At 39.4% G+C, this 14544-nt stretch overlaps 1 protein-coding gene across 1 annotated transcript in view; it reads right to left on the reverse strand.

Annotated features, from left to right (window-relative positions):
• opn8c (opsin 8, group member c) overlaps nt 1-14544 on the reverse strand; it is a gene marked incomplete at both ends in the record, with an annotated part of 172008 nt that overhangs the window by 36473 nt on the left and 120991 nt on the right. The gene's annotated exons all lie outside the window — the stretch shown is intronic.

A 14544-nucleotide genomic window follows, 5' to 3' on the forward strand; every position in this document is an offset into this window, starting at 1 on the left:
GGCAATCCCTCCATCATCCAATTTTTTGTTCTCATCCACAATATGTTGTCCCCAAGATTAAAATTACTACACTTACTTAAAAAAAACCCCATTGTTCTTTTCCATGCCGCTTTATTTTCTTCATCCAAGTATTTTTTTATCATTTTCACTCTTAAGCTGTTTTTTCTTTGTTCCGCATCCATTAATCCTAGTCCTCCGTTCTCCACTGCTCCTATTAAAGTATTATATGCTATTCTTGGCGGCTTCCCTTCCCATAAAAACTCTAAAAAACATTTTTTCAGCCTTTTTTCTGCCCACAATGGCATAGATGACGTGTATAATATATACCATAGTTTAGAAATCATTAAAACATTCAGAACTAAAACCTTCCCCTTCAAAGTTAATGTTCTCATTTTCCAAAAAGTCAATCTTCTTTCTATTCCTCCTAAAATTTCCTCCCACATAGCTCCTTCTGCTTTCTTCTCGTCCTTCCCCATTAAAACACCTAAAATCTTTATTTCTTTTGTCTCCTTAAAACTAAAATGCTCTGTTAAAATTGTCGTCCCTCCAAATCTCATATATACCGTTTTATCCTCATTTACTTTAGCTCCTGATCCCCTACAAAACTTTTGTATGATTTGCATTGCTTTTTTTACACTCCCCAGATCTTTTACCAATAACGTTGTATCATCCGCATATTGAAATATTCTATTCTCTTCTCCCTCAATGCGTATCCCTTTTATTCCCTCCTCTTGTTTTACAGTGATTCCCAATGGTTCCGCAACTAGAGAATATAAAAGAGCTGACAGCGGACATCCTTGTCTTATTGATCTAGTTAATTTAAAACACTCTGTTAAAAAACCATTACATTTAATTTTTGTTACTGCACCTTTATATAAAATCCTAATCCATTTAATAAAATTCTCTCCGAAACCAAAACTCTTTAAAACATCAAATAAAAAGCTATGTTCTACCCTGTCAAATGCTTTCTCAAAATCTAAACTGATTATAAACCCATCTTTGTTCTTTTCATGTATGTATCTTATATACTAATTGTTGTATCTGCTATGTCTCTTCCTTTTACTCCGTACACTTGGTTAGTTTATTGCCTATACATTAATTCAGGTTCTCATTACAAAAGCTCTTTGTCAGAAGTAGGATTTGAACCCACGCCTCCATTCGGAGACCAGAATTCTCAACAACTGAGAAGGTTGATATTCCTTGAGTCTGGCGCCTTAGACCACTCGGCCATCCTGACACCTGCAAGTCACTTTCATATCACTGTCCATGGTTAAATAAATCCAAAAATATTATAAGATTTATTGTCTATACATTAATTCAGGTTCTCATTACAAAAGCTCTTTGTCAGAAGTGGGATTTGAACGCACGCCTCCATTCGGAGACCAGAAGTCTCAACAACTGAGAAGGTTGATATTCCTTGAGTCTGGCGCCTTAGACCACTCGGCCATCCTGACACCTGCAAGTCACTTTCATATCACTGTCCATGGTGTAAAAAATAAAAAAATAAAATAAGATTTATTGCCTTTACATCAATTCAAGTACTCATTACAAAAGCTCTTTGTCAGAAGTGAGCTTTGAACCCACACCTCCTTTCGGAGACCAGAATTCTCAACAACTGAGAAGGTTGATATTCCTTGAGTCTGGCGCCTTAGACCACTTGGCCATCCTGACACCTGCAAGTCACTTTCATATCACTGTCCATGGTGTAAAAATTTCAAAAAATAAAATAAGATTTATTGCCTTTACATCAATTCAAGAACTCATTATAAAAGCTCTTTGTCAGAAGTGGGATTTGAACCCACGCCTCCATTCGGAAACCAGAATTCTCAACAACTGAGAAGGTTGATATTCCTTGATATTCCTACGCCTTAGACAACTCGGCCATCCTGACACCTGCAAGACACTTTCATATCACTGTCCATGGTTAAATACATCCAAAAATATTATAAGATTTATTGTCTATACATTAACTCAGGTTCTCATTACAAAAGCTCTTTGTCAGAAGTGGGATTTGAACCCACGCCTCCATTCGGCGACCAGAAGTCTCAACATCTGAGAAGGTTGATATTCCTTGAGTCTGGCGCCTTAGACCACTCGGCCATCCTGACACCTGCAAGTCACTTTCATATCACTGTCCATGGTGTAAAAAATAAAAAATAAAATAAGATTTATTGCCTTTACATCAGTTCAAGTACTCATTACAAAAGCTCTTTGTCAGAAGTGGGACTTGAACCCACGCCTCCATTCGGAGACCAGAATTCTCAACAACTGAGAAGGTTGATATTCTTTGAGTCTGGCGCCTTAGACCACTCGGCCATCCTGACACCTGCGAGTCACTTTCATATCAATGTCCATGGTTAAATACATCCAAAAATATTATAAAATTTATTGACTTTACATTAATTCAGGTTCTCATTACAGAAGCTGTTTGTCAGAAGTGGGATTTGAACCCACGCCTCCATTCGGAGACCAGAATTCTCAACAACTGAGAAGGTTGATATTCCTTGAGTCTGGCGCCTTAGACCACTTGGCCATCCTGACACCTGCAAGTCACTTTCATATCACTGTCCATGGTGTAAAAAATTCAAAAAATAAAATAAGATTAATTGCCTTTACATCAATTCAAGTAATCATTATAAAAGCTCTTTGTCAGAAGTGGGATTTGAACCCACAACTGCATTCGGAGATCAGAATTCTCAACACCTGAGAAGGTTGATACTCCTTGAGTCTGGCGCCTTAGACCACTCGGCCATCCTGCCACATGCAAGGCGCTTTCATATCACTGTCCATTGTGTAAAAAATTCTAAAAATAAAATAAGATTTATTGCCTTTACATCAATTCAAGTACTCATTACAAAAGCTCTTTGTCAGAAGTGGGATTTGAACCCACACCTCCATTCGGAGACCAGAATTCTCAACAACTGAAAAGGTTGATATTCCTTGAGGCTGGCGCCTTAGACCACTCGGCCATCCTGACACCTGCAAGTCACTTTAATATCACTGTCCATGGTTAAATACATCCAAAAATAAAATAAGATTTATTGTCTATACATTAATTCATGTTCTTATTACAAAAGCTCTTTGTCAGAAGTGGGATTTGAACCCACGCCTCCATTCGGAGACCAGAATTCTCAACAAATGAGAAGGTTGATATTCCTTGAGTCTGGCGCCTTAGACCACTTGGACATCCTGACACTTGCAAGTCACTTTCATATCACTGTCCATGGTTAAATACATCCAAAAATATTATAAGATTTATTGTCTTTACATTAATTCAGGTTCTCATTACAAAAGCTCTTTGTCAGAAGTGGGATTTGAACCCACGCCTCCATTCGGAGAACAGAATTCTCAACAACTGAGAAGGTAGATATTCCTTGAGTCTTGCGCCTTAGACCACTCAGCCATCCTGACACTTGCAAGTCACTTTCATATCACTGTCCATGGTTAAATACATCCAAAAATATTATAAAATTTATTGTCTTTACATTAATTCAGGTTCTCATTACAGAAGCTCTTTGTCAGAAGTGGGATTTGAACCCACGCCTCCATTCGGAGACCAGAATTCTCAACAACTGAGAAGGTTGATATTCCTTGAGTCTGGCGCCTTAGACCACACGGCCATCCTGACACTTGCAAGTCACTTTCATATCACTGTCCATGGTTAAATACATCCAAAAATATTATAAGATTTATTGTCTTTACATTAATTCAGGTTCTCATTACAAAAGCTCTTTGTCAGAAGTGGGATTTGAACCCACGCCTCCATTCGGAGACCAAAATTCTCAACAACTGAGAAGGTTGATATTCCTTGAGTCAGGCGCCTTAGACCACTCGGCCATCCTGACACCTGTGAGTCACTTTCATATCACTGTCCATAGTTAAATACATCCAAAAATATTATAAAATTTATTGTCTTTACATTAATTCAGGTTCTCATTACAGAAGCTGTTTGTCAGAAGTGGGATTTGAACCCACGCCTCCATTCGGAGACCAGAATTCTCAACAACTGAGAAGGTTGATATTCCTTGAGTCTGGCGCCTTAGACCACTTGGCTATCCTGACACCTGCAAGTCACTTTCATATCACTGTCCATGGTTAAATACATCCAAAAATATTATAAAATTTATTGTCTATACATTAATCCAGGTTCTCATTACAAAAGCTCTTTGTCAGAAGTGGGATTTGAACGCACGCCTCCATTCGGAGACCAGAAGTCTCAACAACTGAGAAGGTTGATATTCCTTGAGTCTGGCGCCTTAGACCACTCGGCCATCCTGACACCTGCAAGTCACTTTCATATCACTGTCCATGGTGTAAAAAATAAAAAAATAAAATAAGATTTATTGCCTTTACATCAATTCAAGTACTCATTATAAAAGCTCTTTGTCAGAAGTGGGATTTGAACCCACGCCTCCATTCGGAGACCAGAATTCTCAACAACTGAGAAGGTTGATATTCCTTGAGTCTGGCGCCTTAGACCACTCAGCCATCCGGACACCTGCAAGTCACTTTCATATCACTGTCCATGGTTAAATACATCCAAAAATATTATAAGATTTATTGTCTTTACATTAATTCAGGTTCTCATTACAAAAGCACTTTGTCAGAAGTGGGATTTGAAGCCACGCCTCCATTCGGAGACCAGAATTCTCAACAACTGAGAAGGTTGATATTCCTTGAGTCTGGCGCCTTAGACCACTTGGCCATCCTGACACCTGCAAGTCACTTTCATATCACTGTCCATGGTGTAAAAATTTCAAAAAATAAAATAAGATTTATTGCCTTTACATCAATTCAAGAACTCATTATAAAAGCTCTTTGTCAGAAGTGGGATTTGAACCCACGCCTCCATTCGGAGACCAGAATTCTCAACAACTGAGAAGGTTGATATTCCTTGAGTCTGGCGCCTTAGACCACTCGGCCATCCTGACACCTGCAAGTCACTTTCATATCACTGTCCATGGTTAAATACATCCAAAAATATTATAAGATTTATTGTCTATACATTAATTCAGGTTCTCATTACAAAAGCTCTTTGTCAGAAGTGGGATTTGAACGCACGCCTCCATTCGGAGACCAGAAGTCTCAACAACTGAGAAGGTTGATATTCCTTGAGTCTGGCGCCTTAGACCACTCGGCCATCCTGACACCTGCAAGTCACTTTCATATCACTGTCCATGGTGTAAAAAAAATAAAAAAAAAATAAGATTTATTGCCTTTTCATCAATTCAAGTACTCATTAATAAAGCTCTTTGTCAGAAGTGGGATTTGAACCCACGCCTCCATTCGGAGACCAGAATTCTCAACAACTGAGAAGGTTGATATTCCTTGAGTCTGGCGCCTTAGACCACTCGGCCATCCTGACACCTGCGAGTCACTTTCATATCAATGTCCATGGTTAAATACATCCAAAAATATTATAAAAATTATTGTCTTTACATTAATTCAGGTTCTCATTACAGAAGTTGTTTGTCAGAAGTGGGATTTGAACCCACGCCTCCATTCGGAGACCAGAATTCTGAACAACTGAGAAGGTTGATATTCCTTGAGTCTGGCGCCTTAGACCACTTGGCCATCCTGACACCTGCAAGTCACTTTCATATCACTGTCCATGGTGTAAAAATTTCAAAAAATAAAATAAGATTTATTGCCTTTACATCAATTCAAGAACTCATTATAAAAGCTCTTTGTCAGAAGTGGGATTTGAACCCACGCCTCCATTCGGAGACCAGAATTCTCAACAACTGAGAAGGTTGATATTCCTTGAGTCTGGCGCCTTAGACCACTCGGCCATCCTGACACCTGCAAGTCACTTTCATATCACTGTCCATGGTTAAATACATCCAAAAATATTATAAGATTTATTGTCTATACATTAATTCAGGTTCTCATTACAAAAGCTCTTTGTCAGAAGTGGGATTTGAACCCACGCCTCCATTCAGCGACCAGAAGTCTCAACAACTGAGAAGGTTGATATTCCTTGAGTCTGGCGCCTTAGACCACTCGGCCATCCTGACACCTGCAAGTCACTTTCATATCACTGTCCATGGTGTAAAAAATAAAAAATAAAATAAGATTTATTGTCTTTACATCAATTCAAGTACTCATTACAAAAGCTCTTTGTCAGAAGTGGGATTTGAACCCATGCCTCCATTCGGAGACCAGAATTCTCAACAACTGAGAAGGTTGATATTCTTTGAGTCTGGCGCCTTAGACCACTCGGCCATCCTGACACCTGCGAGTCACTTTCATATCAATGTCCATGGTTAAATACATCCAAAAATATTATAAAATTTATTGTCTTTACATTAATTCAGGTTCTCATTACATAAGCTGTTTGTCAGAAGTGGGATTTGAACCCACGCCTCCATTCGGAGACCAGAATTCTCAACAACTGAGAAGGTTGATATTCCTTGAGGCTGGCGCCTTAGACCACTCGGCCATCCTGACACCTGCAAGTCACTTTCATATCACTGTCCATGGTGTAAAAAATTCAAAAAATAAAATAAGATTAATTGCCTTTACATCAATTCAAGTACTCATTATAAAAGCTCTTTGTCAGAAGTGGGATTTGAACCGACAACTGCATTCGGAGATCAGAATTCTCAACACCTGAGAAGGTTGATACTCCTTGAGTCTGGCGCCTTAGACCACTCGGCCATCCTGCCACATGCAAGGCGCTTTCATATCACTGTCCATTGTGTAAAAAATTCTAAAAATAAAATAAGATTTATTGCCTTTACATCAATTCAAGTACTCATTACAAAAGCTCTTTGTCAGAAGTGGGATTTGAACCCACACCTCCATTCGGAGACCAGAATTCTCAACAACTGAAAAGGTTGATATTCCTTGAGGCTGGCGCCTTAGACCACTCGGCCATCCTGACACCTGCAAGTCACTTTCATATCACTGTCCATGGTTAAATACATCCAAAAATAAAATAAGATTTATTGTCTATACATTAATTCATGTTCTTATTACAAAAGCTCTTTGTCAGAAGTGGGATTTGAACCCACGCCTCCATTCGGAGACCAGAATTCTCAACAAATGAGAAGGTTGATATTCCTTGAGTCTGGCGCCTTAGACCACTTGGACATCCTGACACTTGCAAGTCACTTTCATAGCACTGTCCATGGTTAAATACATCCAAAAATATTATAAAATTTATTGTCTTTACATTAATTCAGGTTCTCATTACAGAAGCTGTTTGTCAGAAGTGGGATTTGAACCCACGCCTCCATTTGGAGACCAGAATTCTCAACAACTGAGAAGGTTGATATTCCTTGAGTCTGGCGCCTTAGACCACTCGGCCATCCTGACACTTGCAAGTCACTTTCATATCACTGTCCATGGTTAAATACATCGAAAAATATTATAAGATTTATTGTCTTTACATTAATTCAGGTTCTCATTACAAAAGCTCTTTGTCAGAAGTGGGATTTGAACCCACGCCTCCATTCGGAGACCAGAATTCTCAACAACTGAGAGGGTTGATATTCCTTGAGTCTGGCGCCTTAGACCACTCGGCCATCCTGACACCTGCGAGTCACTTTCATATCAATGTCCATGGTTAAATACATCCAAAAATATTATAAAATTTATTGTCTTTACATTAATTCAGGTTCTCATTACAGAAGCTGTTTGTCAGAAGTGGGATTTGAACCCACGCCTGCATTCGGAGACCAGAATTCTCAACACCTGAGAAGGTTGATACTCCTTGAGTCTGGCGCCTTAGACCACTTGGCCATCCTGACACCTGCAAGTCACTTTCATATCACTGTCCATGGTGTAAAAAATTCAAAAAATAAAATAAGATTAATTGCCTTTACATCAATTCAAGTACTCATTATAAAAGCTCTTTGTCAGAAGTGGGATTTGAACCCACGCCTGCATTCGGAGACCAGAATTCTCAACACCTGAGAAGGTTGATACTCCTTGAGTCTGGCGCCTTAGACCACTCGGCCATCCTGCCACATGTAAGGCGCTTTCATATCACTGTCCATTGTATAAAAAATTCTAAAAATAAAATAAGATTTATTGCCTTTACATCAATTCAAGTACTCATTAAAAAAGCTCTTTGTCAGAAGTGGGATTTGAACCCACGCCTCCATTCGGAGACCAGAATTCTCAACAACTGAAAAGGTTGATATTCCTTGAGGCTGGCGCCTTAGACCACTCGGCCATCCTGACACCTGCAAGTCACTTTCATATCACTGTCCATGGTTAAATACATCCAAAAATATTATAAGATTTATTGTCTATACATTAATTCAGGTTCTCATTACAAAAGCTCTTTGTCAGAAGTGGGATTTGAACCCACGCCTCCATTCGGAGACCAGAATTCTCAACAACTGAGAAGGTTGATATTCCTTGAGTCTGGCGCCTTAGACCACTCGGCCATCCTGACACTTGCAAGTCACTTTCCTATCACTGTCCATGGTTAAATACATCCAAAAATATTATAAGATTTATTGTCTTTACATTAATTCAGGTTCTCATTACAAAAGCTCTTTGTCAGAAGTGGGATTTGAACCCACGCCTCCATTCGGAGACCAGAATTCTCAACAACTGAGAAGGTTGATATTCCTTGAGTCAGGCGCCTTAGACCACTCGGCCATCCTGACACCTGTGAGTCACTTTCATATCACTGTCCATGGTTAAATACATCCAAAAATATTATAAAATTTATTGTCTTTACATTAATTCAGGTTCTCATTACAGAAGCTGTTTGTCAGAAGTGTGATTTGAACCCACGCCTCCATTCGGAGACCAGAATTCTCAACAACTGAGAGGGTTGATATTCCTTGAGTCTGGCGCCTTAGACCACTTGGCCATCCTGACACCTGCAAGTCACTTTCATATCACTGTCCATGGTTAAATACATCCAAAAATATTATAAAATTTATTGTTTTTACATTAATTCAGGTTCTCATTACAGAAGCTGTTTGTCAGAAGAGGGATTTGAACCCCGCCTCCATTCGGAGACCAGAATACTCAACAACTGAGAAGGTTGATATTCCTTGAGTCTGGCGCCTTAGACCACTCGGCCATCCTGCCACATGCAAGGCGCTTTCATATCACTGTCCATTGTATAAAAAATTCTAAAAATAAAATAAGATTTATTGCCTTTACATCAATTCAAGTACTCATTACAAAAGCTCTTTGTCAGAAGTGGGATTTGAACCCACGCCTCCATTCGGAGACCAGAATTCTCAACAACTGAAAAGGTTGATATTCCTTGAGGCTGGCGCCTTAGACCACTCGGCCATCCTGACACCTGCAAGTCACTTTCATATCACTGTCCATGGTTAAATACATCCAAAAATATTATAAGATTTATTGTCTATACATTAATTCAGGTTCTCATTACAAAAGCTCTTTGTCAGAAGTGGGATTTGAACCCACGCCTCCATTCGGAGACCAGAATTCTCAACAACTGAGAAGGTTGATATTCCTTGAGTCTGGCGCCTTAGACCACTCGGCCATCCTGACACTTGCAAGTCACTTTCCTATCACTGTCCATGGTTAAATACATCCAAAAATATTATAAGATTTATTGTCTTTACATTAATTCAGGTTCTCATTACAAAAGCTCTTTGTCAGAAGTGGGATTTGAACCCACGCCTCCATTCGGAGACCAGAATTCTCAACAACTGAGAAGGTTGATATTCCTTGAGTCAGGCGCCTTAGACCACTCGGCCATCCTGACACCTGTGAATCACTTTCATATCACTGTCCATGGTTAAATACATCCAAAAATATTATAAAATTTATTGTCTTTACATTAATTCAGGTTCTCATTACAGAAGCTGTTTGTCAGAAGTGTGATTTGAACCCACGCCTCCATTCGGAGACCAGAATTCTCAACAACTGAGAGGGTTGATATTCCTTGAGTCTGGCGCCTTAGACCACTTGGCCATCCTGACACCTGCAAGTCACTTTCATATCACTGTCCATGGTTAAATACATCCAAAAATATTATAAAATTTATTGTTTTTACATTAATTCAGGTTCTCATTACAGAAGCTGTTTGTCAGAAGAGGGATTTGAACCCCGCCTCCATTCGGAGACCAGAATACTCAACAACTGAGAAGGTTGATATTCCTTGAGTCTGGCGCCTTAGACCACTTGGCAGTCCTGACACCTGCAAGTCACTTTCATACCACTGTCCATGGTGTAAAAATTTCAAAAAATAAAATAAGATTTATTGCCTTTACATCAATTCAAGTACTCATTATAAAAGCTCTTTGTCAGAAGTGGGATTTGAACCCACGCCTCCATTCGGAGACCAGAATTCTGAACAACTGAGAAGGTTGATATACCTTGAGTCTGGCGCCTTAGACCACTCAGCCATCCGGACACCTGCAAGTCACTTTCATATCACTGTCCATGGTTAAATACATCCAAAAATATTATAAAATTTATTGTCTTTACATTAATTCAGGTTCTCATTACAGAAGCTGTTTGTCAGAAGTGGGATTTGAACCCCGCCTCCATTCGGAGACCAGAATACTCAACAACTGAGAAGGTTGATATTCCTTGAGTCTGGCGCCTTAGACCACTTGGCCATTCTGACACCTGCAAGTCACTTTCATATCACTGTCCATGGTTAAATACATCCAAAAATATTATAAAATTTATTGTTTTTACATTAATTCAGGTTCTCATTACAGAAGCTGTTTGTCAGAAGTGGGATTTGAACCCCGCCTCCATTCGGAGACCAGAATACTCAACAACTGAGAAGGTTGATATTCCTTGAGTCTGGCGCCTTAGACCACTTGGCCGTCCTGACACCTGCAAGTCACTTTCATATCACTGTCCATGGTGTAAAAATTTCAAAAAATAAAATAAGATTTATTGCCTTTACATCAATTCAAGTACTCATTATAAAAGCTCTTTGTCAGAAGTGGGATTTGAACCCACGCCTCCATTCGGAGAACAGAATTCTCAACAACTGAGAAGGTAGATATTCCTTGAGTCTTGCGCCTTAGACCACTCAGCCATCCTGACACTTGCAAGTCACTTTCATATCACTGTCCATGGTTAAATACATCCAAAAATATTATAAAATTTATTGTCTTTACATTAATTCAGGTTCTCATTACAGAAGCTCTTTGTCAGAAGTGGGATTTGAACCCAAGCCTCCATTCGGAGACCAGAATTCTCAACAACTGAGAAGGTTGATATTCCTTGAGTCTGGCGCCTTAGACCACTCGGCCATCCTGACACTTGCAAGTCACTTTCATATCACTGTCCATGGTTAAATACATCCAAAAATATTATAAGATTTATTGTCTTTACATTAATTCAGGTTCTCATTACAAAAGCTCTTTGTCAGAAGTGGGATTTGAACCTGCGCCTCCATTCGGAGACCAAACTTCTCAACAACTGAGAAGGTTGATATTCCTTGAGTCAGGCGCCTTAGACCACTCGGCCATCCTGACACCTGTGAGTCACTTTCATATCACTGTCCATAGTTAAATACATCCAAAAATATTATAAGATTTATTGTCTTTACATTAATTCAGGTTCTCATTACAGAAGCTGTTTGTCAGAAGTGGGATTTGAACCCACGCCTCCATTCGGAGACCAGAATTCTCAACAACTGAGAGGGTTGATATTCCTTGAGTCTGGCGCCTTAGACCACTTGGCCCTCCTGACACCTGCAAGTCCCTTTCATATCACTGTCCATGGTTAAATACATCCAAAAATATTATAAAATTTATTGTTTTTACATTAATTCAGGTTCTCATTACAGAAGCTGTTTGTCAGAAGTGGGATTTGAACCCCGCCTCCATTCGGAGACCAGAATTCTCAACAACTGAGAGGGTTGATATTCCTTGAGTCTGGCGCCTTAGACCACTTGGCCATCCTGACACCTGCAAGTCACTTTCATATCACTGTCCATGGTGTAAAAAATAAAAAAATAAAATAAGATTTATTGCCTTTACATCAATTCAAGTACTCATTAAAAAAGCTCTTTGTCAGAAGTGGGATTTGAACCCACGCCTCCATTCGGAGACCAGAATTCTCAACAACTGAGAAGGTTGATATTCTTTGAGTCTGGCGCCTTAGACCACTCGGCCATCCTGACACCTGCGAGTCACTTTCATATCAATGTCCATGGTTAAATACATCCAAAAATATTATAAAATTTATTGTCTATACATTAATCCAGGTTCTCATTACAAAAGCTCTTTGTCAGAAGTGGGATTTGAACGCACGCCTCCATTCGGAGACCAGAAGTCTCAAAAACTGAGAAGGTTGATATTCCTTGAGTCTGGCGCCTTAGACCACTCGGCCATCCTGACACCTGCAAGTCACTTTCATATCACTGTCCATGGTGTAAAAAATAAAAAAATAAAATAAGATTTATTGCCTTTACATCAATTCAAGTACTCATTAAAAAAGCTCTTTGTCAGAAGTGGGATTTGAACCCACGCCTCCATTCGGAGACCAGAATTCTCAACAACTGAGAAGGTTGATATTCCTTGAGTCTGGCGCCTTAGACCACTCGGCCATCCCGACACCTGCGAGTCATTTTCATATCAATGTCCATGGTTAAATACATCCAAAAATATTATAAAAATTATTGTCTTTACATTAATTCAGGTTCTCATTACAGAAGTTGTTTGTCAGAAGTGGGATTTGAACCCACGCCTCCATTCAACCCGAATTCTGAACAACTGAGAAGGTTGATATTCCTTGAGTCTGGCGCCTTAGACCACTTGGCCATCCTGACACCTGCAAGTCACTTTCATATCACTGTCCATGGTGTAAAAATTTCAAAAAATAAAATAAGATTTATTGCCTTTACATCAATTCAAAAAGTCATTATAAAAGCTCTTTGTCAGAAGTGGGATTTGAACCCACGCCTCCATTCGGAAACCAGAATTCTCAACAACTGAGAAGGTTGATATTCCTTGAGTCTGGCGCCTTAGACAACTCGGCCATCCTGACACCTGCAAGTCACTTTCATATCACTGTCCATGGTTAAATACATCCAAAAATATTATAAGATTTATTGTCTATACATTAATTCAGGTTCTCATTACAAAAGCTCTTTGTCAGAAGTGGGATTTGAACCCACGCCTCCATTCGGCGACCAGAAGTCTCAACAACTGAGAAGGTTGATATTCCTTGAGTTTGGCGCCTTAGACCACTCGGCCATCCTGACACCTGCAAGTCACTTTCATATCACTGTCCATGGTGTAAAAAATAAAAAATAAAATAAGATTTATTGCCTTTACATCAATTCAAGTACTCATTACAAAAGCTCTTTGTCAGAAGTGGGATTTGAACCCACGCCTCCATTCGGAGACCAGAATTCTCAACAACTGGGAAGGTTGATATTCTTTGAGTCTGGCGCCTTAGACCACTCGGCCATCCTGACACCTGCGAGTCACTTTCATATCAATGTCCATGGTTAAATACATCCAAAAATATTATAAAATTTATTGACTTTACATTAATTCAGGTTCTCATTACAGAAGCTGTTTGTCAGAACTGGGATTTGAACCCACGCCTCCATTCGGAGACCAGAATTCTCAACAACTGAGAAGGTTGATATTCCTTGAGTCTGGCGCCTTAGACCACTTGGCCATCCTGACACCTGCAAGTCACTTTCATATCACTGTCCATGGTGTAAAAATTTCAAAAAATAAAATAAGATTAATTGCCTTTACATCAATTCAAGTATTCATTATAAAAGCTCTTTGTCAGAAGTGGGATTTGAACCCACAACTGCATTCGGAGATCAGAATTCTCAACACCTGAGAAGGTTGATACTCCCTGAGTCTGGCGCCTTAGACCACTCGGCCATCCTGCCACATGCAAGGCGCTTTCATATCACTGTCCATTGTGTAAAAAATTCTAAAAATAAAATAAGATTTATTGCCTTTACATCAATTCAAGTACTCATTACAAAAGCTCTTTGTCAGAAGTGGGATTTGAACCCACACCTCCATTCGGAGACCAGAATTCTCAACAACTGAAAAGGTTGATATTCCTTGAGGCTGGCGCCTTAGACCACTCGGCCATCCTGACACCTGCAAGTCACTTTCATATCACTGTCCATGGTTAAATACATCCAAAAATAAAATAAGATTTATTGTCTATACATTAATTCATGTTCTTATTACAAAAGCTCTTTGTCAGAAGTGGGATTTGAACCCACGCCTCCATTCGGAGACCAGAATTCTCAACAAATGAGAAGGTTGATATTCCTTGAGTCTGGCGCCTTAGACCACTTGAACATCCTGACACTTGCAAGTCACTTTCATATCACTGTCCATGGTTAAATACATCCAAAAATATTATAAGATTTATTGTCTTTACATTAATTCAGGTTCTCATTACAAAAGCTCTTTGTCAGAAGTGGGATTTGAACCCACGCCTCCATTCGGAGAACCAGAATTCTCAACAACTGAGAAGGTAGATATTCCTTGAGTCTGGCGCCTTAGACCACTCAGCCATCCTGACAGTTGCAAGTCACTTTCATATCACTGTCCATGGTTAAATACATCCAAAAATATTATAAAATTT

Source organism: Scardinius erythrophthalmus, assembly GCF_964197995.2.
Source record: "Scardinius erythrophthalmus genome assembly, chromosome: 11".
In the NCBI taxonomy this organism is placed as follows: Eukaryota; Metazoa; Chordata; class Actinopteri; order Cypriniformes; family Leuciscidae; genus Scardinius; species Scardinius erythrophthalmus.